The sequence below is a fragment of the Xyrauchen texanus genome, unplaced genomic scaffold (assembly GCF_025860055.1).
Source record: "Xyrauchen texanus isolate HMW12.3.18 unplaced genomic scaffold, RBS_HiC_50CHRs HiC_scaffold_105, whole genome shotgun sequence".
In the NCBI taxonomy this organism is placed as follows: domain Eukaryota; kingdom Metazoa; phylum Chordata; class Actinopteri; order Cypriniformes; family Catostomidae; genus Xyrauchen; species Xyrauchen texanus.
In genome coordinates, this window is record NW_026265377.1 from 22,013 (window position 1) to 46,348 (window position 24,336).

General features: G+C 39.0%; 1 long non-coding RNA gene across 5 annotated transcripts in view; it reads right to left on the reverse strand.

Moving 5' to 3' along the window:
* Positions 1 to 24,336, reverse strand: part of LOC127641551 (uncharacterized) — a 55,593-nt gene that overhangs the window by 3,659 nt on the left and 27,598 nt on the right. The window contains exon 1 of one of the 5 annotated variants that reach the window (XR_007970186.1): positions 15,399 to 15,754. The exons of 2 other annotated variants lie outside the window; for them this stretch is intronic. This is a non-coding gene — a long non-coding RNA (uncharacterized LOC127641551). Of the gene's footprint in view, positions 1 to 16; positions 214 to 5,565; positions 5,600 to 15,398; positions 15,755 to 24,336 lie in introns of those variants that run through there. 2 more of the 5 variants (XR_007970188.1, XR_007970184.1) reach the window with 2 other exon arrangements.

Below are 24,336 nucleotides of genomic sequence, written 5' to 3' on the forward strand. Positions count from 1 at the left end.
ATTGACGTCTTGTTACCTTTTTTTGTCAACAATTTCCTCAGCTTTGGAAGATAGTTCGAGTTCGTCGTTTCCACTCATTTTTTCTTTACACTCACTTTCTTCACTGCCGGTAGCTCAAACAGTGCTCTGCTAGCAAATGGGCGTGTACTTAGACGCACAAGCCAAAATCTGCGTTCTGACTGGCTGTTGTCCGTTTATTTCTGCTTTGTAATAGGCTGTTAGGTCTATCCATATCGCGTAAACATGTCAAAAGTTTATCATCGTAGTCTAAATAAATATTATCGCGATGCCATATCGAGATCGTTTTATCGCCCAGCCCTAATTTAAACAGAGTAATTTTTATATGTTAGGTTTACTATTTTATTATTATATTTTATTGCGGATATAATGAACAGGCTGCGATGTCAAGATTGCAATGATGGAGTGTGTGTGTGTGTGTGTATTTGTAACCTTAAGTAATCATGGTTTATTTATTCATTTATTTATTCATTTGTTCTTTTATTTATTTATTATTTAACATGCATGTGTGCATTATTAAAAGTACCATTGCAGCAACGAGAACGGGTCTGAGCCAAATTATGTTAAAGATGTGTTCTGGTGACTGGCGTGTTTTTAAACCAATCAGATAAGAGTAAATCGAGAGTTAGCGATTAGCTCATCTGATTGGCTACATGAAGAAGGTGGACCCGCCCTCCACTTCGCACTCCGTTGGAACTACGTCATTTCAACAACAAATGGTAGATTTATCAGAAAATTAATCAGAAAGAAAATCAATCGCAAAGATCGCAAAACAATAATTATAAAAGTGGTTGTTTGCTGCCATTTTTTTGTTTTCTTAAAAATGTAAAACACAAGCATATATGTTTTATCACAGGTTTACAATAAAAATAAGAGTGTGATTTCAAAGCATTTTGAAATTTGATCATCATTCTCGGACGTTTTGATACGTTCGGATCGATCAGCCCATCCCTACTTTCTTTAGACATAATATGTTTCATGTGTTGGTTTTAATAAAGACTCGGAGTACTCATAAAACTCACAGAACGAAATATGCGTCACACTTTACTGCGTTCTCAACAACATGTAAGTCTTCTTCATACGTTAAAACAACGAGAATACAGAAAATAGGCTTAGAACTCCACCTAGTGGTTATATTATAGAATTAAAGGAGAAATTACATGAGACAGCTTTATAACTGAAATGGCTTTAACTGAAATAGACTAAAGTTTAATATAACTATTCTGATAAGTGTATATTTCCAACATCATGTTTGTGTTATCAGTTTCTGTAAGTTTTTGTGGCGTGTTTCAGAAAGATAATGGCTTAGACAGAGCAATAGTTTATTTTCATCTTAACCGGACATTAAAGTTGATCACTGCAATAATTCATAATTCAATATATTGATACCCGATTTCTTTATCAACTGTTTGTTCAATTGAGACATAAGGGGTGATTTCAAAGCATTTTGAAAGTGACACACTTCCTTCTGCCAGTTGGTGGCGCTATAACTTTGACTCACAGTAGTCACATCCATGTGACACACTGCTGAAGTTTCATCGAGATCAGTTAATATATGCAAAAGTTATAACACACTTCCTTGCTTTTATGCTTCTTTTGTGTGCTTTTTGGAGCTTCAAAGTTCATTTGCAATGTGTTCCACATTCAAACAAAAATATCTGACTCTAGGTCAAAGTATGAAACCAATACCCCACTTTTGTCTGAAGGTGGCGCTACTGAGCCCCTGCACCAGGCATCAAAAAAGAAAATTCAAGTTTGAAGAGCTGCCACAACAACAGTATTTAAGATATCAATAATCCTTTCACAGGTCTACATCTGCCGGGTGTTTACATTATACACATAAAGTTTGAAGTAAATCGTGTAACAATAAGTGGGTGATTTTAAAGCATTTTGAAAGTGACACACTTCCTCTGCCAGTTGGTGGCGCTATAACTTTGACTCACAATAGTCACATCCATGCGATCGGCCTCTTACAGCGAACACACCGCTGAAGTTTCATCGAGATCAATTAATGTATGCAGAAGTTATAACACTCTGACTGTTTCTCGTTTCTCGCCATCATTTCGTTTCCTCGCCACGGCCAAACCGTTAGAGATATCAAAAATCTGCCGGCAATTTTTCATGCTCAATGTCTTGACATCATGCTGACCGAGTTTGGTGGCGATTGGTGGAATTCTCTGGAGGAGTATTCCAAATTCCATTAGCGTCGTTTTTCAAACAACCCTAAATAGACGGTTTCCTGTTGGTCTGGGGTAAAAAGTAAAAGTATGAAGGATATATGAAACGATGAGATCTATATGTGTACCCAGTTTCATATTATTACATGCAAGCGTGTTTGAGTTATAGACCAAGTTTTGGACCCTGTTCCAGGGAGCTGTCGAGCCCCTGCCACGCTCGGGTACCAGCTTCAGCCCGGCCCTAATGACCGCGAGGTTCTGACCCGTGTGCAAAGTTTCAAGAGTTTTTGAGCATGTTAAGAGCCCCAAAAGTGCCCGTAAGTCGTAAAAAAAGAAATATATAATAAGAATAATAATAATAATAATAATAATAATAATAATCCTACTTGAAAACAATAGGGTCCTACGACTTTGTGCTTGGGCCCTAATAATAATAATCCTAACTTGAAAACAATAGGGTCCTCACGACTTTGTGCTTGGGCCCTAATAATAATAATAATAATCCTAACTGAAAACAATAGGGTCCTCACGACTTTGTGCTTGGGCCATAATAATAATAATCCTAACTTGAAAACAATAGGGTCCTACGCACTTTGTGCTTGGGCCCTAATTAAAGCTGCGAGCAGCGATGACGAGCCCAAGCGGTGGCACCGCCACCCGTGCCTTTAGGGTTGCTGTGCACGATGGGCAATAACGTAACCTCGCTTTGACTGTCGAGAAGAAGATGTGTGCTGTAGAGCTCCAACGAACATTCATAGCGACAGCTCTCGACCTAGTTAGAAGCATTTCTTGTTTGCATGACATGTGGACTTAATAAATCCTTATCTTGAGCCAAATAAACAAGCTGACATTCAGTACAACCTGTGTCTTTTGTTTAGAACACATACAATTGTTATTTATGTACCGTTTTTGTACGGTACATAAATAAATAAAGCACTGTTTTTGAAGACTACGCATGTGCGAACGTGCTCTACTATGTAAGAACGAGCCGATTATTGAATCTGGAAATGGGTGGGGCCTGTAACACCTTTAGGAACCAAATGTGCAACACTCATAAATACCGGTTGTAAATCACATTCCCTCACTCGTCTTTGAGATGGCTTCACGTGTTTGGATCGTCGGCAGTTCCATCATCCGCACACTGCATACTCGCTTCTGTGAGCAGCGCCTGGGCGGAAACCTCGGTCTTCAGTGTGAGATCACCTGGGGCGGCAGAGGAGGCAGACTCTGGGAGCAGCTGTTTCCAGCTCTGCGCTCTCTCAGGGCCAAAGCTACAGCTCCAGATATTCTCATTATTCACCTGGGAGGGAACAGTTTGTGTCGGGTGGGCGCAACCGCCTCAATTTTCTTCGGAAATAAAGAGTGACCTGACCGAAGTCTTACAAATGTTTCCCAGAACCAGGCTGGTGTTTTCTGGCATTTTACCCCGTCTAAATTGGAGAGGACAGACTGGCAGGACTGGCTATGGCATTGAACGAAGCCGGCGGTGGATCAACGGCGCCATGTCTGGCTTCTTGGCAGAGAGGCAGATCGCTGCATTCACCACAGAAACATCGGCTTGTTCCATCTGTGCAGAGACGGAGTCCACCTGAGACCAGAGGGAAACCAGCTTCTGCCGAGCAACCTCCGAGAAGCTCTGCAGGTGGAACTCAGAAGATGAAGCAACAAATGTCCTTTTAAGGGCAGCAACAATGGCTCTTTTAAGAGCCACATTCACTCATTCAAATAAAATCATTTTCCAAGTGTGTGAAATTCGTTGTTCCTCACCTTACTTGATGTCAGGTTTCAGATGACTTGTTTTTAAATAAAAATGTCGATTCCTCTTATCCTGTCCAGGGTGTCCCCTGCCTTACGCCCAATGTTAGCTGAGATAGGCTCCATTCCCCGCGACCCTGTACACAGGATAAGCGGTTGACGATGGATGGATGGATGGATGGATTCCTCTTATCCATTCCTTTGTAAGCATTTCAATATAACTTTCAAACCATTTAAGAATGCGTACGCTGTTTTCTGTGCTGACCACAATCCAAAAGCGTGCCATAAAGCAGCGGTTCTCAAACTTTTTTGTTTTGGTTTATTTATATAAAGACACAGAGAATATTACTTGCCTTACCGGATTAGAATTATTAAAAAAATAACTAGGGAATCACTAAAAGCGAGAGAATTATTCTTATTTGATGATACTCTCAAAACATTCCACAACAAATCCTTGAAATTGAATGATATTCAGAACAGAACACGAATAAAAAACGCTCTCTTTACAATCAAAATGTTTTTACATTTGCGATGTATTTGGATGCTAAACTATTCTTTATTATAGGCTTTGTACTTTACTCACGCTCCAATACCGGCGTAGAAAATCATCCGCTTTACATGCTAAAAATATGCTTGGAAACATCACAGTGGGCGGTGCTTACTGTGAATGATACTGAATTGTACTACTGACTATTTAAACTAGGGCTGGGCGATATGGCAAAATATATTATCACGATATTTTTTCCATATTGATCGATATCGATATTTGTTACGATATATAATTTAATAATGCTGCCCGTTTGAAAAGTATACTGATAATGATGCCTGAAGAAACCAGAAGGTTCAATAGTTGAACTATATAGTTTATTAACATAAATAAATAACAATGCAAACATTTAACTGTGCAAACGTGGATTGGTTGAGAATATATTTTGTTATAAAAGAATATTGATAAACTTTAAATCTAAATGTTAACATTTTACTTTTAGCAAACATGCTTATCTGCCTTGACAAAACAATGCAAGTTAGCTTGCCTTGTAACTGATTATAAAATATCAAACTAAAAGCTGTGACTACAGTACTATCACATCAAATTTCTTTGGCAGGGCAGCAAACATTTCAAAATGTTTGCAGAGGTACAACCAAGACAACAAATGTAAACAAGTGAACCACAAAGTCCCTGGCAGATTTAAGTACTTAACTGTCAGATAAATAAAATATTAATTGTGTACTGGTTTTAAATATCTCAAATGTTTTAGAGGTAGCAATCTGAGTAAAAAGTGCAAAATGTAAACATTGTAAACCAGTCACTATGCTACACCTTTTAGGTAGTGCTCGTCATATGTAACCCTAATTACCCTATTATAGGTTTTTGCCAGAAAGACTAGTCTGCAAAACTTTTGGACGGAGTAACATTAACATGGGCCCGCATTTTCATACTCTCGGTGTGGTGGCTGGGATGGTACCTTTTCAGGTGACCGAAAAGGTTTTATTTGTTGTGTTTCCCATCTTGATTATCACCGACCGACGGCATATTTACGCGAGACCGTCTTTATTTGCGCGTCGTCGCTTTTCAGATATCCAAACCACTTCCATATAATTGGCGTCTTGTTACCTTTTTTGTCAACAATTTCCTCAGCTTTGGAAGATAGTTCGAGTTCAGTCGTTTCCACTCATTTTTTCTTTACACTCACTTTTTCACTGCCGGTAGCTCAAACAGTGCTCTGCTAGCAAATGAGCGTGTACTTAGACGCTACAAGCCAAAATCTGCGTTCTGACTGGCTGTTGTCCGTTTATTTCTGCTTTGTAATAGGCTGTTAGGTCTATCCATATCGAGTAAACATGTCAAAAGTTTATCATCGTAGTCTAAATAAATATTATCGCGATGCCATATCGAGATCGTTTTATCGCCCAGCCCTAATTTAAACAGAGTAATTTTTATATGTTAGGTTTACTATTTTATTATTATATTTTATTGCGGATATAATGAACAGGCTGCGATGTCAAGATTGCAATGATGGAGTGTGTGTGTGTGTGTATTTGTAACCTTAAGTAATCATGGTTTATTTATTCATTTATTTATTCATTTGTTCTTTTATTTATTTATTATTTAACATGCATGTGTGCGTTATTAAAAGTACCATTGCAGCAACGAAGCGGGTCTGAGCCAAATTATGTTAAAGATGTGTTCTGGTGACTGGCGTGTTTTAAACCAATCAGATAAGAGTAAATCGAGAGTTAGCGATTAGCTCATCTGATTGGCTACATGAAGAAGGTGGACCCGCCCTCCACTTCGCGACTCCGTTGGAACTACGTCATTTCAACAACAAATGGTAGATTTATCAGAAAATTAATCAGAAAGAAAATCAATCGCAAAGATCGCAAAACAATAATTATAAAAGTGGTTGTTTGCTGCCATTTTTTTGTTTTCTTAAAAATGTAAAACACAAGCATCGATGTTTTATCACAGGTTTACAATAAAAATAAGAGTGTGATTTCAAAGCATTTTGAAATTTGATCATCATTCTCGGACGTTTTGATACGTTCGGATCGATCAACCCATCCCTACTTTCTTTAGACATATGTTTCATGTGTTGGTTTTAATAAAGACTCGGAGTACTCATAAAACTCACAGAACGAAATATCGTCACACTTTACTACGTTCTCAACAACATGTAAGTCTTCTTCATACGTTAAAACAACGAGAATACAGAAAATAGGCTTAGAACTCCACCTAGTGGTTATATTATAGAATTAAAGGAGAAATTACATGAGACAGCTTTATAACTGAAATGGCTTTAACTGAAATAGACTAAAGTTTAATATAACTATTCTGATAAGTGTATATTTCCAACATCATGTTTGTGTTATCAGTTTCTGTAAGTTTTTGTGGCGTGTTTCAGAAAGATAATGGCTTAGACAGAGCAATAGTTTATTTTCATCTTAACCGGACATTAAAGTTGATCACTGCAATAATTCATAATTCAATATATTGATACCCGATTTCTTTATCAACTGTTTGTTCAATTGAGACATAAGGGGTGATTTCAAAGCATTTTGAAAGTGACACACTTCCTTCTGCCAGTTGGTGGCGCTATAACTTTGACTCACAGTAGTCACATCCATGTGACACACTGCTGAAGTTTCATCGAGATCAGTTAATATATGCAAAAGTTATAACACACTTCCTTGCTTTTATGCTTCCGTTGTGTGCTTTTTGGAGCTTCAAAGTTCATTTGCAATGTGTTCCACATTCAAACCAAAATATCTGACTCTAGGTCAAAGTATGAAACCAATACCCCACTTTTGTCTGAAGGTGGCGCTACTGAGCCCCTGCACCAGGCATCAAAAAGAAAATTCAAGTTTGAAGAGCTGCCACAACAACAGTATTTAAGATATCAATAATCCTTTCACACGTCTACATCTGCCGGTGTTTACATTATACACATAAAGTTTGAAGTAAATCGTGTAACAATAAGTGGGTGATTTTAAAGCATTTTGAAAGTGACACACTTCCTTCTGCCAGTTGGTGGCGCTATAACTTTGACTCACAATAGTCACATCCATGCGATCGGCCTCTTACAGCGAACACACCGCTGAAGTTTCATCGAGATCAATTAATGTATGCAGAAGTTATAACACTCTGACTGTTTCTTGTTTCTCGCCATCATTTCGTTTCCTCGCCACGGCCAAACCGTTAGAGATATCAAAAATCTGCCGGCAATTTTTCATGCTCAATGTCTTGACATCATGCTGACCGAGTTTGGTGGCGATTGGTGGAATTCTCTGGGAGGAGTATTCCAAATTCCATTGCGTCGTTTTTCAAACAACCCTAAATAGAGCGGTTTCCTGTTGGTCTGGGCTAAAAAGTAAAAGTATGAAGGATATATGAAACGATGAGATCTATATGTGTACCGAGTTTCATATTATTACATGCAAGCGTGTTTGAGTTATAGACCAAGTTTTCGGACCCTGTTCCAGGGGCGCTGTCGAACCCCTGCCACGCCCGGTACCAGCTTCAGCCCGGCCCTAATGACCGCAGGTTCTGACCAGTGTGCAAAGTTTCAAGAGTTTTTGAGCATGTTAAGAGCCCCAAAAGTGCCCGTAAGTCGTAAAAAAAAAAAATAATAATAATAATAATAAATATAGCTGCGAGCAGCAATGGCGGGCCCAAGCCGGTGGCACCACCACCCCCGTGCCTTTAGGGTTGCTGTGCACGATGGGCAATAACGTAACCTCGCTTTGACCGTCGAGAAGATGTGTGCTGTAGAGCTCGCATAAGTGTGTGCTCTGCAAAAGTGCGCATCGAGGGCACATATCGACCACAAAGTATGCGTGAGCACCCTTCCGATACCTAAAATGAAAAATGAGACACCCTACGGTCTCATGGAGTTAATGGACACATGTAATAAGTACACAAGACTGAAAATTCATATGAAGTGTGCCATTTAGGACAGGGCCTATGACCGTGAACCACAATAGTCACATCTATGAGATAATTCAAATGTAAAATAATTTTTGATGTCATAGGATGTCATAGGTCAATATCTTTTGCAGCACTTAAATGTGTTAATCCAGAAGGCCAGTATTTATCTGGAGGTCTTTGTACAGGTTTATCAATGTAATTATAATTTACGCTTATGTGTTCCTATGATATGCAATGGAAGTACATTTTTATGTTTAACATGGGTGTATTCACAATACATAGCATACAATATAATATCTTAAGATTATTTATCATTATGTTAAGTACATCACACAAATGTGACTGTATTCACCTGTAATGTCTCCAATAAGTACAGTATATTGGCCTGTAAGGCCATGATATATTGCCTTAGCTAGACTTTAGCTAACCTATTACATTAGCTAGTAGCTCATGAGTCATGAATGTTAGCAAGACACAAGTTAACTATATTTGCTTTTGGCTAATTAGCTGTATAGTCGAGGCACTGTACACGCCGCGGAGGGAGGGAGGGCGGGCATCGACAAAATCTCATCTACCGACCTGATGTTTTGATTTTTTATTTAATAAATATATTTGTTTGACAGGAAGCTGTAGCAAACAGGAATATATATATTAATTTATTTATTAAAAAACTAAAAATAAACACCCCAGAAAAAAGGGCACTTTCTCTCGAGGAAGAAAAAGGGCAGGTGCTCAAGCCCCCTTTGATGTCTATGTGTGCACGTGCCTGAGGGTAAATGATGAGAGAAATATCTTTTTGGGGTAAACTCATTTTATTTGAAAGACTATCTAGGTACATAATAACACTGCATTGCTGTGACTGTTTATAAATTTCAAAATGTACAAGCTCACACTTTAAATGGTCAGTGCTTTGATTTTTAAATCATTAAAATAGCAACAGATCAGAGAAGAAAAATGGAGATTGAGTGATTATTTTTACATTTTACATGCCATTCAAAAACGTGGCATTTTACAGCGTAAGAGAGAAATTAAAAAACTTAAAATAATACCATTTGTACTTTCCAATGACTTGGGATGTCTATGTTCAGGGCGAACGCTAAATTGTTACTGTCTCTTTAAGAGGGTTTTATCGCATGTTACGATATTCAAGGCACAGTTCAGCTTAATCTTTTGAAAACTGAGAAGTATCATTATTTTCGTTTTGTGCCGTGCTTGTTGCATCTGTATTCATTTTGAGATGATAAAATACAGACTGCGTGAATGGCTGATTTTGTTCACTTGAATTTTGTGACGTGTTTCAGAAAGATTATCGCGAAGACAGAGACAGCGCAGCCGGTTTATTTTCTTTATTTTACAAAAGCACAAGGTTTTGTTGTTATTTTAAGTGTACACAAATAAAAGTACGACTTTCATAGTTTGTGATGATGTATTAAATCAATATGGGCACAAATAACGCAGTATTTTGTTTAAGTTGTTTCCGCTGTTTCGAGAGAAAAATATAGCAGGGCGTCATCTGGAATAATGCCAGAATTTAATATAATTATACCAGATTTCTTTCTCAACTGTTTGTTCACTTGAGACATAACAGACTCCTCAATATATCATGTATTTTTACACTTTGTTGTATGAAATTGTCCGTTCAGGCGCTAAGCAGCAGGCGTTCGAGCGGCGTTAGACACGACGCGGCTCGATCGCTGTGTCACTCAATCTGCTCGCAAACATGTACTTGAGTTGTTTTCACATTTGTTGAGTTGAATAGTGTAAAATCGCTTGAATGTTCAAACAGGCAAACATTGTATACAACCGACAAACCTTCGTGAAGATCGCGAGCAAAGTTGAAAAGGCAACTTTAAATCGCAGCGTCAATTAGCTCTCCTCTCTCGTTCGGCTTAAAGCCAAAATGTTCCCACACGGAGCTGAAGATTGCGGCTTTGAAATCAATTCCATGTTGGACTCGTTCTTCCTAACTGGCTCGCTGAAGATGTCCGCGAAACAGAACACTTTAAAATGCAGTTGGTTCACGCCTTCTCTTCACCTGGCGGTGTCCGCTCTCTCTCTCTCTCTCTGTGTGTGTGTGTGTGTGTGGACACGCTGCCTGAGCCCCGCCTCCGACACAGAGTGCAGACAAGATGACAGAGGCAGCGCGATCAACTAAAATGTTGGTGACATTCATTTTAATGTAAAAATGAATCTGATTATTATTTTTAATAATAAAACAAATGATCAGTTGCAATATATCGCGGCACCAAAAATGATCAGCTCATTTCCATATATCGTGCGATAAGTCGATATATTGACTATCGCGACAGCTCTAGTCAGACAACCCTAAAACAACATCATACTCGGAAGTTTTGATACGTTAGCATCGATCAGCCCATCCCTACTTTCTTTAGACATATGTTTCATGTGTTGGTTTTAAGAAAGACTCGGAGTACTCATAAAACTCACAGAGCGAAATATCGTCACACTTTACTACGTTCTCAACAACATGTAAGTCTTCTTCATACGTTAAAACAACGAGAATACAGAAAATAGGCTTAGAACTCCACCTAGTGGTTATATTATAGAATTAAAGGAGAAATTACATGAGACAGCTTTATAACTTAAATGGCTTTAACTGAAATAGACTAAAGTTTAATATAACTATTCTGATAAGTGTATATTTCCAACATCATGTTTGTGTTATCCGTTTCTGTAAGTTTTTGTGACGTGTTTCAGAAAGATAATCGCTTAGACAGAGCGATAGTTTATTTTCATCTTAACCGGACATCACAGTTGATCACTGAAATAATTCATAATTCAGTATATTGATACCCGATTTCTTTATCAACTGTTTGTTCAATTGAGACATAAGGGGTGATTTCAAAGCATTTTGAAAGTGACACACTTCCTTCTGCCAGTTGGTGGCGCTATAACTTTGACTCACAGTAGTCACATCCATGTGACACACTGCTGAAGTTTCATCGAGATCAGTTAATGTATGCAAAAGTTATAACACACTTCCTTGCTTTTATGCTTCCTTTGTGTGCTTTTTGGAGCTTCAAAGTTCATTTGCAATGTGTTCCACATTCAAACCAAAATATCTGACTTTCTGTTGGTCTGTTTGTTCACTTGAGACATAAGAGGGTGATTTCAAAGCATTTTGAAAGTGACACACTTCCTTCTGCCAGTTGGTGGCGCTATAACTTTGACTCACAATAGTCACATCCATGTGATACACTACTGAAGTTTCATCGAGATCAGTTAATGTATGCAGAAGTTATAACACACTTCCTTGCTATTTGCTCCCATTATATGCTACCTTTATGGGGTTTTTGGAGCTTCAAAGTTTCCTTTGCAATGTGTTCCACATACAAACAAAAATATCTGACTTTCTGTTGGTCTGAGCTAATGACTGTAAATTAGAAAGTTGTCCGGCTCGATGAGAACAATATAATTCCTGAGTTTTGTGACTCTAGGTCGAAGTATAAAACCAATACCCCACTTTTGTCAACAGGTGGCGCTACTGAGCCCCTGCACCACACATCAAAAAGAATGTTCAACTTTGAAGCGCTGCCACGACCACAGTATATAAGATATCAATAATCCTTTCACGCGTCTACATCTGTCGGTGTGTTTACATTATACACATAAAGTTTTAAGTAAATCGGGTAAAAATAAGAGTGTGATTTCAAAGCATTTTGAAAGTGACACACTTCCTTATGCCAGTTGGTGGCGCTATAACTTTGACTCACAATAGTCACATCCATGCGATCGGCCTCTTCCAGCGATCACACTGCTGCGGTTTCATCGAGATCAATTAATGTATGCAGAAGTTATAACACATTTCCTGTTTCACTTTTACGCCATAATTTTGTTTCCTCGCCACGGCCAAACCGTTCGAGATATCAAAAATCCGCTGTCAATTTTTCATCCTCAATGTCTTGACTTCATGCTGACCGAGTTTACGTGGCGATTGGTGGAATTGTCTAGGAGGAGTATTTCACATTCCATTGCATGTGTTTTCCAAAGAACCCTAAATAGGCGATTTCCTGTTGGGCTGAGGTAAAAAGTAAAAGTATGAAGGATATATGAAGCGATGAGATCTATATGTGTACCGAGTTTCATATTATTACATGCAAGCGTGTTTGATTTATGGACCAAGTTTTCGGACCCTGTTTCAGGGAGCTGTCGAGACCCCTGCCACGCCCGAGTACCAGCTTCAGCCCGGCCCTAATGGCGCGGGTTCTGACCAGTGTGCAAAGTTTCAAGAGTTTTTGAGCACGTTAAGAGCCCCAAAATGCCCCAATATTCGTAAAAAAAATTATAATATTAATCCTAATGAAAACAATAGGGCCTTGCCTTTTCAAGGCTTGGGCCCTAATAATAATAATAATAATTAAAGCTGCGAGCAGCGATGACGGGCCCAAGCCGGTGGCACCGCCACCCCTGTGCCTTTAGGGTTGCTGTGCACGATGGGCAATAACGTAACCTCGCTTTGACTGTCGAGAAGAAGATGTGTGCTGTAGAGCTCCAACGAACATTCATAGCGACAGCTCTCGACCTAGTTAGAAGCATTTCTTGTTTGCATGACATGTGGACTTAATAAATCCTTATCTTGAGCCAAATAAACAAGCTGACATTCAGTACAACCTGTGTCTTTTGTTTAGAACACATACAAATGTTATTTATGTACCGTTTTTATGCGGTACATAAATAAATAAAGCACCGTTTTTGAAGACTGCGCATGTGCTTGAACGTGCTCTACTATGTAAGAACGAGCCGATTATTGAATCTGGAAATGGGTGGGGCCTGTAACACCTTTAGGAACCAAGCGTGCAACACTCATAAATACCGGTTGTACATCACATTCCCTCACTTCGTCTTTGAGATGGCTTCACGTGTTTGGATCGTCGGCAGTTCCATCATCCGCACACTGCATACTCGCTTCTGTGAGCAGCGCCTGGGCGGAAACCTCGGTCTTCAGTGTGAGATCACCTGGGACGGCAGAGGAGGCAGACTCTGGGAGCAGCTGTTTCCAGCTCTGCGCTCTCTCAGGGCCAAAGCTCCAGCTCCAGATATTCTCATTATTCACCTGGGAGGGAACAGTTTGTGTCGGGTGGGCGCAACCGCCTCGATTTTCTTCGGGAAATAAAGAGTGACCTGACCGAAGTCTTACAAATGTTTCCCAGAACCAGGCTGGTGTTTTCTGGCATTTTACCCCGTCTAAATTGGAGAGGACAGACTGGCAGGACTGGCTATGGCATTGAGCAAGCCGGCGGTGGATCAGCGGCGCCATGTCTGGCTTCTTGGCAGAGAGGCAGATGCGCTGCATTCACCACAGAAACATCGGCTTGTTCCATCTGTGCAGAGGCGGAGTCCACCTGAGACCAGAGGAAACCAGCTTCTGCCGAGCAACCTCCGAGAAGCTCTGCAGGTGGAACTCAGAAGATGAAGCAACAAATGTCCTTTTAAGGGCAGCAACAATGGCTCTTTTAAGAGCCACATTCACTCATTCAAATAAAAAGCATTTTCCAAGTGTGTGAAATTCGTTGTTCCTCACCTTACTTGATGTCAGGTTTCAGATGACTTGTTTTTAAATAAAAATGTCGATTCCTCTTATCCATTCCTTTGTAAGCATTTCAATATAACTTTCAAACCATTTAAGAATCGTGCGCTGTTTTCTGTGCTGACCACAATCCAAAAGCGTGCCATAAAGCAGCGGTTCTCAAACTTTTTTGTTTTGGTTTATTTATATAAAGACACAGAGAATATTACTTGCCTTACGGATTAGAATTATAAAAAAAATAACTAGGGAATCACTAAAGCGAGAGAATTATACTTATTTGATGATACTCTCAAAACATTCCACAACAAATCCTTGAAATTGAATGATATTCAGAACAGAACACGAATAAAAAAAGCGCTCTCTTTACAATCAAAATGTTTTTACATTTGCGATGTATTTGGATGCTAAACTATTCTTTATTATAGGCTTTGTACTTTACTCACGCTCCAATACCGACGTAGAAAATCATCCGCTTTACATGCGCAAAATATGCTTGGAAACATCACAGTGGGCGGTGCTTACTGTGAATGATACTGAATTGTACTACTGACTATTTAAACTAGGGCTGGGCGATATGGCAAAATATATTATCACGATATTTTTTTCCATATTGATCGATATCGATATTTGTTACGATATATAATTTAATAATGCTGCCCGTTTGAAAAGTATACTGATAATGATGCCTGAAGAAACCAGAAGGTTCAATAGTTGAACTATATAGTTTATTAACATAAATAAATAACAATGCAAACATTTAACTGTGCAAACATGGATTGGTTGAGAATATATTTTGTTATAAAAGAATATTGATAAACTTTAAATCTAAATGTTAACATTTTACTTTTAGCAAACATGCTTTATCTGCCTTGACAAAACAATGCAAGTTAGCTTGCCTTGTAACTGATTATAAAATATCAAACTAAAAGCTGTGACTACAGTACTATCACATCAAATTTCTTTGGCAGGGCAGCAAACATTTCAAAATGTTTGCAGAGGTACAACCAAGACAACAAATGTAAACAAGTGAACCACAAAGTCCCTGGCAGATTTAAGTACTTAACTGTCAGATAAATAAAATATTAATTGTGTACTGGTTTTAAATATCTCAAATGTTTTAGAGGTAGCAATCTGAGTAAAAAGTGCAAAATGTAAACATTGTAAACCAGTCACTATGCTACACCTTTTAGGTAGTGCTCGTCATATGTAACCCTAATTACCCTATTATAGGTTTTTGCCAGAAAGACTAGTCTGCAAAACTTTTGGACGGAGTAACATTAACATAGGCCCGCATTTTCATACTCTCGGTGTGGTCGCTGGGATGGTACCTTTTCAGGTGACCGAAAAGGTTTTATTTGTTGTGTTTCCGTCTTGGTTATCACCGACCGACGGCATATTTCGCAGACCGTCTTTATTTGCGCGTCGTCGCTTTTCAGATATCCAAACCACTTCCATATAATTGACGTCTTGTTACCTTTTTTGTCAACAATTTCCTCAGCTTTGGAAGATAGTTCGAGTTCGTCGTTTCCACTCATTTTTTCTTTACACTCACTTTCTTCACTGCCGGTAGCTCAAACAGTGCTCTGCTAGCAAATGGGCGTGTACTTAGACGCACAAGCCAAAATCTGCGTTCTGACTGGCTGTTGTCCGTTTATTTCTGCTTTGTAATAGGCTGTTAGGTCTATCCATATCGAGTAAACATGTCAAAAGTTTATCATCGTAGTCTAAATAAATATTATCGCGATGCCATATCGAGATCGTTTTATCGCCCAGCCCTAATTTAAACAGAGTAATCTTTATATGTTAGGTTTACTATTTTATTATTATATTTTATTGCGGATATAATGAACAGGCTGCGATGTCAAGATTGCAATGATGGAGTGTGTGTGTGTGTGTATTTGTAACCTTAAGTAATCATGGTTTATTTATTCATTTATTTATTCATTTGTTCTTTTATTTATTTATTATTTAACATGCATGTGTGCATTATTAAAAGTACCATTGCAGCAACGAGAACGGGTCTGAGCCAAATTATGTTAAAGATGTGTTCTGGTGACTGGCGTGTTTTTAAACCAATCAGATAAGAGTAAATCGAGAGTTAGCGATTAGCTCATCTGATTGGCTACATGAAGAAGGTGGACCCGCCCTCCACTTCGCACTCCCGTTGGAACTACGTCATTTCAACAACAAATGGTAGATTTATCAGAAAATTAATCAGAAAGAAAATCAATCGCAAAGATCGCAAAACAATAATTATAAAAGTGGTTGTTTGCTGCCATTTTTTTTTGTTTTCTTAAAAATGTAAAACACAAGCATCGATGTTTTATCACAGGTTTACAATAAAAATAAGAGTGTGATTTCAAAGCATTTTGAAATTTGATCATCATTCTCGGACGCTTTGATACGTTCGGATCGATCAGCCCATCCCTACTTTCTTTAGACATATGTTTCATGTGTTGGTTTTAATAAAGACTCGGAGTACTCATAAAACTCACAGAACGAAATATGCGTCACACTTTACTGCGTTCTCAACAACATGTAAGTCTTCTTCATACGTTAAAACAACGAGAATACAGAAAATAGGCTTAGAACTCCATCTAGTGGTTATATTATAGAATTAAAGGAGAAATTACATGAGACAGCTTTATAACTGAAATGGCTTTAACTGAAATAGACTAAAGTTTAATATAACTATTCTGATAAGTGTATATTTCCAACATCATGTTTGTGTTATCAGTTTCTGTAATTTTTTGTGACGTTTTTCAGAAAGATAATGGCTTAGACAGAGCAATAGTTTATTTTCATCTTAACCGGACATTAAAGTTGATCACTGCAATAATTCATAATTCAATATATTGATACCCGATTTCTTTATCAACTGTTTGTTCAATTGAGACATAAGGGGGTGATTTCAAAGCATTTTGAAAGTGACACACTTCCATCTGCCAGTTGGTGGCGCTATAACTTTGACTCACAGTAGTCACATCCATGTGACACACTGCTGAAGTTTCATCGAGATCAGTTAATATATGCAAAAGTTATAACACACTTCCTTGCTTTATGCTTCCTTTGTGTGCTTTTTGGAGCTTCAAAGTTCATTTTCAATGTGTTCCACATTCAAACCAAAATATCTGACTGTAGGTCAAAGTATGAAACCAATACCCCACTTTTGTCTGAAGGTGGCGCTACTGAGCCCCTGCACCAGGCATCAAAAAAGAAAATTCAAGTTTGAAGAGCTGCCACAACAACAGTATTTAAGATATCAATAATCCTTTCACACGTCTACATCTGCCGGGTGTTTACATTATACACATAAAGTTTGAAGTAAATCGTGTAACAATAAGTGGGTGATTTTAAAGCATTTTGAAAGTGACACACTTCCTTCTGCCAGTTGGTGGCGCTATAACTTTGACTCACAATAGTCACATCCATGCGATCGGCCTCTTACAGCGAACACACTGCTGAAGTTTCATCGAGATCAATTAATGTATGCAGAAGTTATAACACTCTGACTGTTTCTCGTTTCTCGCCATCACTTCGTTTCCTCGCCACGGCCAAACCGTTAGAGATATCAAAAATCTGCCGGCAATTTTTCAAGCTCAATGTCTTGACTTCATGCTGACCGAGTTTGGTGGCGATTGGTGGAATTCTCTCGGAGGAGTATTCCAAATTCCATTGCGTGCGTTTTTCAAACAACCCTAAATAGACGGTTTCCTGTTGGTCTGGGGTAAAAAGTAAAAGTATGAAGGATATATGAAACGATGAGATCTATATGTGTACCGAGTTTCATATTATTACATGCAAGCGTGTTTGAGTTATAGACCAAGTTTTCGGACCCTGTTCCAGGGGGCGCTGTCGAGCCCCCCTGCCACGCCCGGGTACCAGCTTCAGCCCGGCCCTAATGACCGCAGGTTCTGACCTGTGTGCAAAGTTTCAAGAGTTTTTGAGCATGTTAAGAGCCCCAAAAGTGCCCCGTAATTCGTAAAAATAATAATAATAATAATAATAATAATAAATATAGCTGCAAGCAGCGATGGCGGGCCCAAGCCGGTGGCGCCGCCACCCCCGTGCCTTTAGGGTTGCTGTGCACGATGGGCAATAACATAACCTCGCTTTAAATGTCGAGAAGATGTGTGCTGTAGAGCTCGCATCAGTGTGTGCTCTGCAAAAGTGCGCATCGAGGGCACATATCAACCACAAAGTATGCGTGAGCACCCTTCCGATACCTAAAATGAAAAATGAGACACCCTACGGTCTCATGGAGATAATGGACACATGAAATAAGTACACAAGATTGAAAATTCATATGAAGTGTGCCATTTGGGACAGGGTATATGACCGTGAACCACAATAGTCACATCTATGAGATAATTCAAATGTAGAATAATTTTTGATATCATAGGATGTCATAGGACAATATCTTTTGCAGCACTTAAATATGTTAATCCAGAAGGCCAGTATTTATCTGGAGGTCTTTGTACAGGTTTATTAATGTAATTATAATTTACGCTTATGTGTTCCTATGATATGCAATGGAAGTACATTTTTATGTTTAATATGGGTGTATTCACAATACATAGCATACTGATATAATATTTTAAGATTATTTATCATTATGTTAAGTACATCATTAAAGTTAAGATAGTAAATGTATTTATATATTTTGTAGTAGCTAATTTAACAAGCAAGTACACTGCGGGAACTATGAATTATACCAATGGAGTCGTATGGATTGCTTTTATGCTACCTTTATGTGCTTTTTGGAGCTTCAAAGTTCATTTGCTATGTGTTCCACATTCAAACCAAAATATCTGACTGTCTGTTGGTCAGAGCTAATGACTGTAAATTAGAAAGTTGTTCGGCTCGACGAGAACAATATACACGCAGAGTTTTGTAACTGTAGATAGAACTAAGTTATAACACACTTCATATGTCCTTTTTTAGTCATAAATTAATTTCCTCGCCACGGCCAAAACGTTCGAGATATCAAAAATCCGTCTGCAATGTAGCATCCTCAATGAGTTGACTTCATGCTGACCAAGTTTGGTGGCGATTGGATTAATTCTCTAGGACGAATATATATAATTCCAGAGCATGTGTTTCCAAACAACCCATAATAGCCGACTTCCTGTTGGGCTGGCGTAAAACTTAGAGCATGAAAGTTGTTCGGCCCGATGAGATATAGAAGTGTACCGAGTTTCATATTATTACATGCAAGCATGTTGATATATGGACAAGTGTTCAGACCCTGTTCAAGGGGCGCTGTCGAGCCCCCTGCCACGCTCGGGTACCAGATTCAGCCCGGCCCTGATGGCCGCGGGTTCTGACCTGTGTGCAAAGTTTCAAGAGTTTTTGAGTACGTTAAGGGCCCCAAAAGTCCCGGAAACCTTGAAAAACAATATCTTAATGCAAATATCACCCAACAGAGAAATCCCTCTCCCTCCCCTCCCCTCCACTCCCCACACACAGAGAATTGGCAGGGGCATGTTGTCAGAGAGAGACAGAGAGAGAGAAAAACATAGAATGGGAGCGGTCACTGTCAGTCAGAGAGAGAAAAATTCCAAGAAATCCACATTCAAACCACAATATCTGACTTTCTGTTGGTCGGAGCTAATGACTGTAAATTAGAAAGTTGTTCGGCTCGACGAGAACAATATACACGCAGAGTTTTGTAACTGTAGATAGAACTAACTAAGTTATAACACACTTCATGTGTCCTTTTTTAGTCCTAAATGAATTTCCTCGCCACGGCCAAACCGTTCGAGATATCAAAAATCCGTCCGAATGTAGCATCCTCAATGTCTTGACTTCATGCCGACCGAGTTTGGTTGCGATTGGATTCATTCTCTAGGAGGAATATATATAATTCCAGAGCATGTGTTTCCAAACAACCCATAATAGCCGACTTCCTGTTGGGCTGGCGTAAAACTTAGAGCACGAAAGTTGTTCGGCCCGATGAGATCTACAAGTGTACCGAGTTTCATATTATTACATGCAAGCATGTTTGATATACGGACAAGTGTTCGAATCCCATTCCAGGGGGCGCTGTCGAGCCCCAAGTTTCAAGAGTTTTCGAGCACGTTAAGGGCCCCAAAACCTTGAAAAACTAAAATAAAAGCATTTTCACTCATCAGCAAAATCAGCACCCTCCCCACAGACACAGAGACACGTAGGGTCAGTGAGAGAGGGAGAGAAAATTCTCCAAAACATCCACATTCAAACCAAAATATCTGACTTTCTGTTGGTCTGAGCTAATGACTGTAAATTAGAAAGTTGTCCGGCTCGATGAGAACAATATAATTACTGAGTTTTGTGACTGTGGGTCAAAGTGTAAAGCAACCCCCACTTTTGTCAAAAGGTGGCGCTACTGAGCCCCTGCACCACGCCCGTTTCTGAAACTTTGCACATGTCTACTGGCTAATAAATGTGATGTGTCTGTCGAGTTTCATGCAATTTCAAGTATGCTAAGAGTCTCAAAAGCATCAAAAAAGAATATTCAAGTTTGAAGCGTTGCCGCGGCAACAGTATCGAAGATATCAATAATCCTTTCACATGTCAACATCTGCCGTGTGTTTACATTACACACCTAAAGTTTGAAGTAAATCGTGTAAAAATAAGAGGGTGATTTCAAAGCATTTTGAAAGTGACACACTTCATTCTGCCAGTTGGTGGCGCTATAACTTTGACTCACAATAGTCACATCCATGCGATCGGCCTCTTACAGCGAACACACCGCTGAAGTTTCATCGAGATCAATTAATGTATGCAGAAGTTATAACACTCTGACTGTTTCTTGTTTCTCGCCATCATTTCGTTTCCTCGCCACGGCCAAACCGTTAGAGATATCAAAAATCTGCCGGCAATTTTTCATGCTCAATGTCTTGACATCATGCTGACCGAGTTTGGTGGCGATTGGTGGAATTCTCTGGGAGGAGTATTTCACATTCCATTGCGTATGCTTTTCAAACAACCCTAAATAGACGGTTTCCTGTTGGTCTGGGGTAAAAAGTAAAAGTATGAAGGATATATGAAACGATGAGATCTATATGTGTACCGAGTTTCATATTATTACATGCAAGCGTGTTTGAGTTATAGACCAAGTTTTCGGACCCTGTTCCAGGGGGCGCTGTCGAGCCCCCCTGCCACGCCCGGGTACCAGCTTCAGCCCGGCCCTAATGACCGCAGGTTCTGACCCATGTGCAAAGTTTCAAGAGTTTTTGAGCATGTTAAGAGCCCCAAAAGTGCCCCGTAAGTCGTAAAAAAATAATAATAATAATAATTAAAGCTGCGAGCAGCGATGACGGGCCCAAGCGGTGGCACCGCCACCCTGGGCCTTTAGGGTCGCCAGCGCACGACGGGCAATAACGTAAGCTCGCTCGACCGTCGAGAAGATGTGTGCAAATTCCAAGAAATCCACATTCAAACCAAAATATCTGACTTTCTGTTGGTCTGTTTGTTCACTTGAGACATAAGGGGTGATTTAAAAGCATTTTGAAAGTGACACACTTCCTTCTGCCAGTTGGTGGCGCTATAACTGACTCACAATAGCAACATCCATGCGATCGGCCTCTTACAGCGAACACACTGCTGAAGTTTCGTTGAGATCAATTAATGTATGCAGAAGTTATAACAGACTTCCTGTTTCTCTTACTGCCTTCTGCCAGTTATTATAGGCTTTGTACTTTACTCACGCTCCAATACCGACGTAGAAAATCATCCTCTTTACATGCTAAAAATATGCTTGGAAACATCACAGTGGAGCGGTGCTTACTGTGAATGATACAAATTGTACTACTGACTATTTAAACAGAGTAATTTTTATATGGTAGGTTTACTATTTTATTATTATATTTTATTATGGCTATAATGAACAGGCTGCAATGTCAAGATTGCAATGATGGAGTGTGTGTGTGTGTGTGTATTTGTAACCTTAAAGGGGTCATATAATGCCATTTTTGTACAAATTAATATGAATCTTTAGGGTCTAAATGAAAACTTTGTAATATACTTTTATTAAAAATTCTCATTAGTATTTTAAGAAAACACTAATTTTAACTGCTCAAAAACAGCTCCGTTTTCAGCACGCCGTTTCAGTGCATATGACTTTAAATGATAATGAGGTTTGGTCACCCTGCCCCTCCCTCCGTTCTGGGGGAATTCTAGTCTTGAATCATATGCATTTGCAAGATGTAAACAGTATTTTGCCAGTATTGTGTTACCATTCATCTTCATGCAGTTATAACTGTTTTTTTGACATTACTTCTTAATCAGTAACATACAAGTAAACCAGGTGTAACTTAGTGTTACCATGTTAACTGTAACACCTGCGTACACAGTTTTTAATAACACAATAACCATAACGCGTTGTTCATTATAAACGTGGGATTATGAATTATATTGAGAACGTCGTAACGTTATGGAAAACATGCCGTAATGTACCCTGAGTGTAAACATTAGCCACATGCAGTTTAGCGTTGTTTTGGTTAAACTCACCTCTGAATGCTGCTTTACCTGCAGTTGAGCGTTGTTAAACTCACCGATGAATGGGGTTGTACACCACAATGAGCGTTGTTAAACTCACCGATGAATGCGGTTGCCTATGAACGCGCTAAACCTTTGCTGAGAGGGCACTTTGATATCAGATTGTGAGGGTTTTTAAACATAAAAAACTGTTGGAGGGCCAGATAAAGATGATCTGGGGCCACCATTATACTAGCCCTGCCATAGATCATTTATTGTAGCATATTCCTTTTTATTTTTATTTATTGCAGTCTCGACCCATTCAGCAGCAGACCAAAAGCGTACGTGCAGGTCCAGCTGTTTCGTTTTGGTGGTGCGATTAAGACTTTCGTCGAACATCAGCACGAACGGTCCCGTGATTTTGGAAATTAGTCATCATCCGCTATTCCAAAGCGCGTAATGGCTGATGGCTGTCGTTTGCTGGAGACCCTTCACAGCAGTTAGATGTTTTTCACTTTTTGAATGAGACTCCAGCGCCTTACACCCAACATTCCCAATTTAATAGCTTTCTTGCATAAGCAGTAGGCTTCAAATGCGTTATTTGCAACTGGCTTTAACCAAGCACGAAATTCAGATTTTTCAAGCCAAGTATCGCTAAACTTGCACTTCCTCATAGCTGAATAAAATCCGTTTAACGTCTTTCTGTGGTATCCGAGAGACTCGCGCCAATAACACGAAAGCTCAAAGCTGATTGGCTGTTGCATGTTGGTCTATTTTGTAGTCATAATACAGCGAATTACATTTGGACTAGCGAAATAAGAAACTACAACACCACGGAATTAAAAAAAAACATTCCAAAGCTGCTAGGGAGCATTTAAATGAGATTTACATGGACGTAGGAAAATTAAGACCTGTTAAAAATTATTTAAGACCTAGAACACAATACTTCAGCAAATTTAAGACTTTTTAAGGCCTTAAATTGTCATTTTGAAATTTTAGACTTTTTAAGACTTTTTAAGACCCGCGGAAACCCTGTTTTTTTTTTTTTTTTTTTTTTTGTAGAGTATTTTTTATTGTATCACCAAAGCAATGACGCTCACGACTCCCGTTGAAGTATCCAGCATCTCTAAGGTCTGCAAATAACTCCATCCAGAACTGAGACGCTATATACATTTTTAAGAGTCCTCAAGCTGATGTTTACACCGTGTACAGCATCACGAGTGGCCCTCGTTAAAATATTGAACGCAATGATGCAGTATGTCTTGTTTTTCCGTCTGGTCCGCGTCTTTTAAAAACTCCAAACACCGTTCTCAACAGTCAACACGTACAAGTCTTCTTCTTACGTTAAAACAACGAGAATACAGAAAATGTGCTTAGACCTCCACCTAGTGGTTATATTATAGAATTAAAGGAGAAATTACATATGAGACAGCTTTATAACTGAAATGGCTTTAACTGAAATAGACAAGTTTAATATAACTATTCTGATAAGTGTATATTTCCAACATCATGTTTGTGTTATCCGTTTCTGTAAGTTTTTGTGGCGTGTTTCAGAAAGATAATCGCTTAGACAGAGTAATAGTTTATTTTCATCTTAACCGGACATCACAGTTGATCAATGCAATAATTCATAATTCAATATATTGATACCGATTTCTTTATCAACTGTTTGTTCAATTGAGACATAAGGGGTGATTCAAAGCATTTTGAAAGTGACACACTTCCTTCTGCCAGTTGGTGGCTATAACTTGACTCACAATAGTCACATCCCGACGGCCTCTTCAGTGAAGAAACTGCTTAAGTTTCATCGAGATCAAGTAATGTATGCAGAAGTTATAACACACTTCCTTGCTGTTTAAGCTGCATTTATGTGCTTTTTGAGCTTCAAAGTTCTTGTGCAATGTGTTCCACATTCAAACCAAAATATCTGACTGTAGGTCAAAGTATGAAAC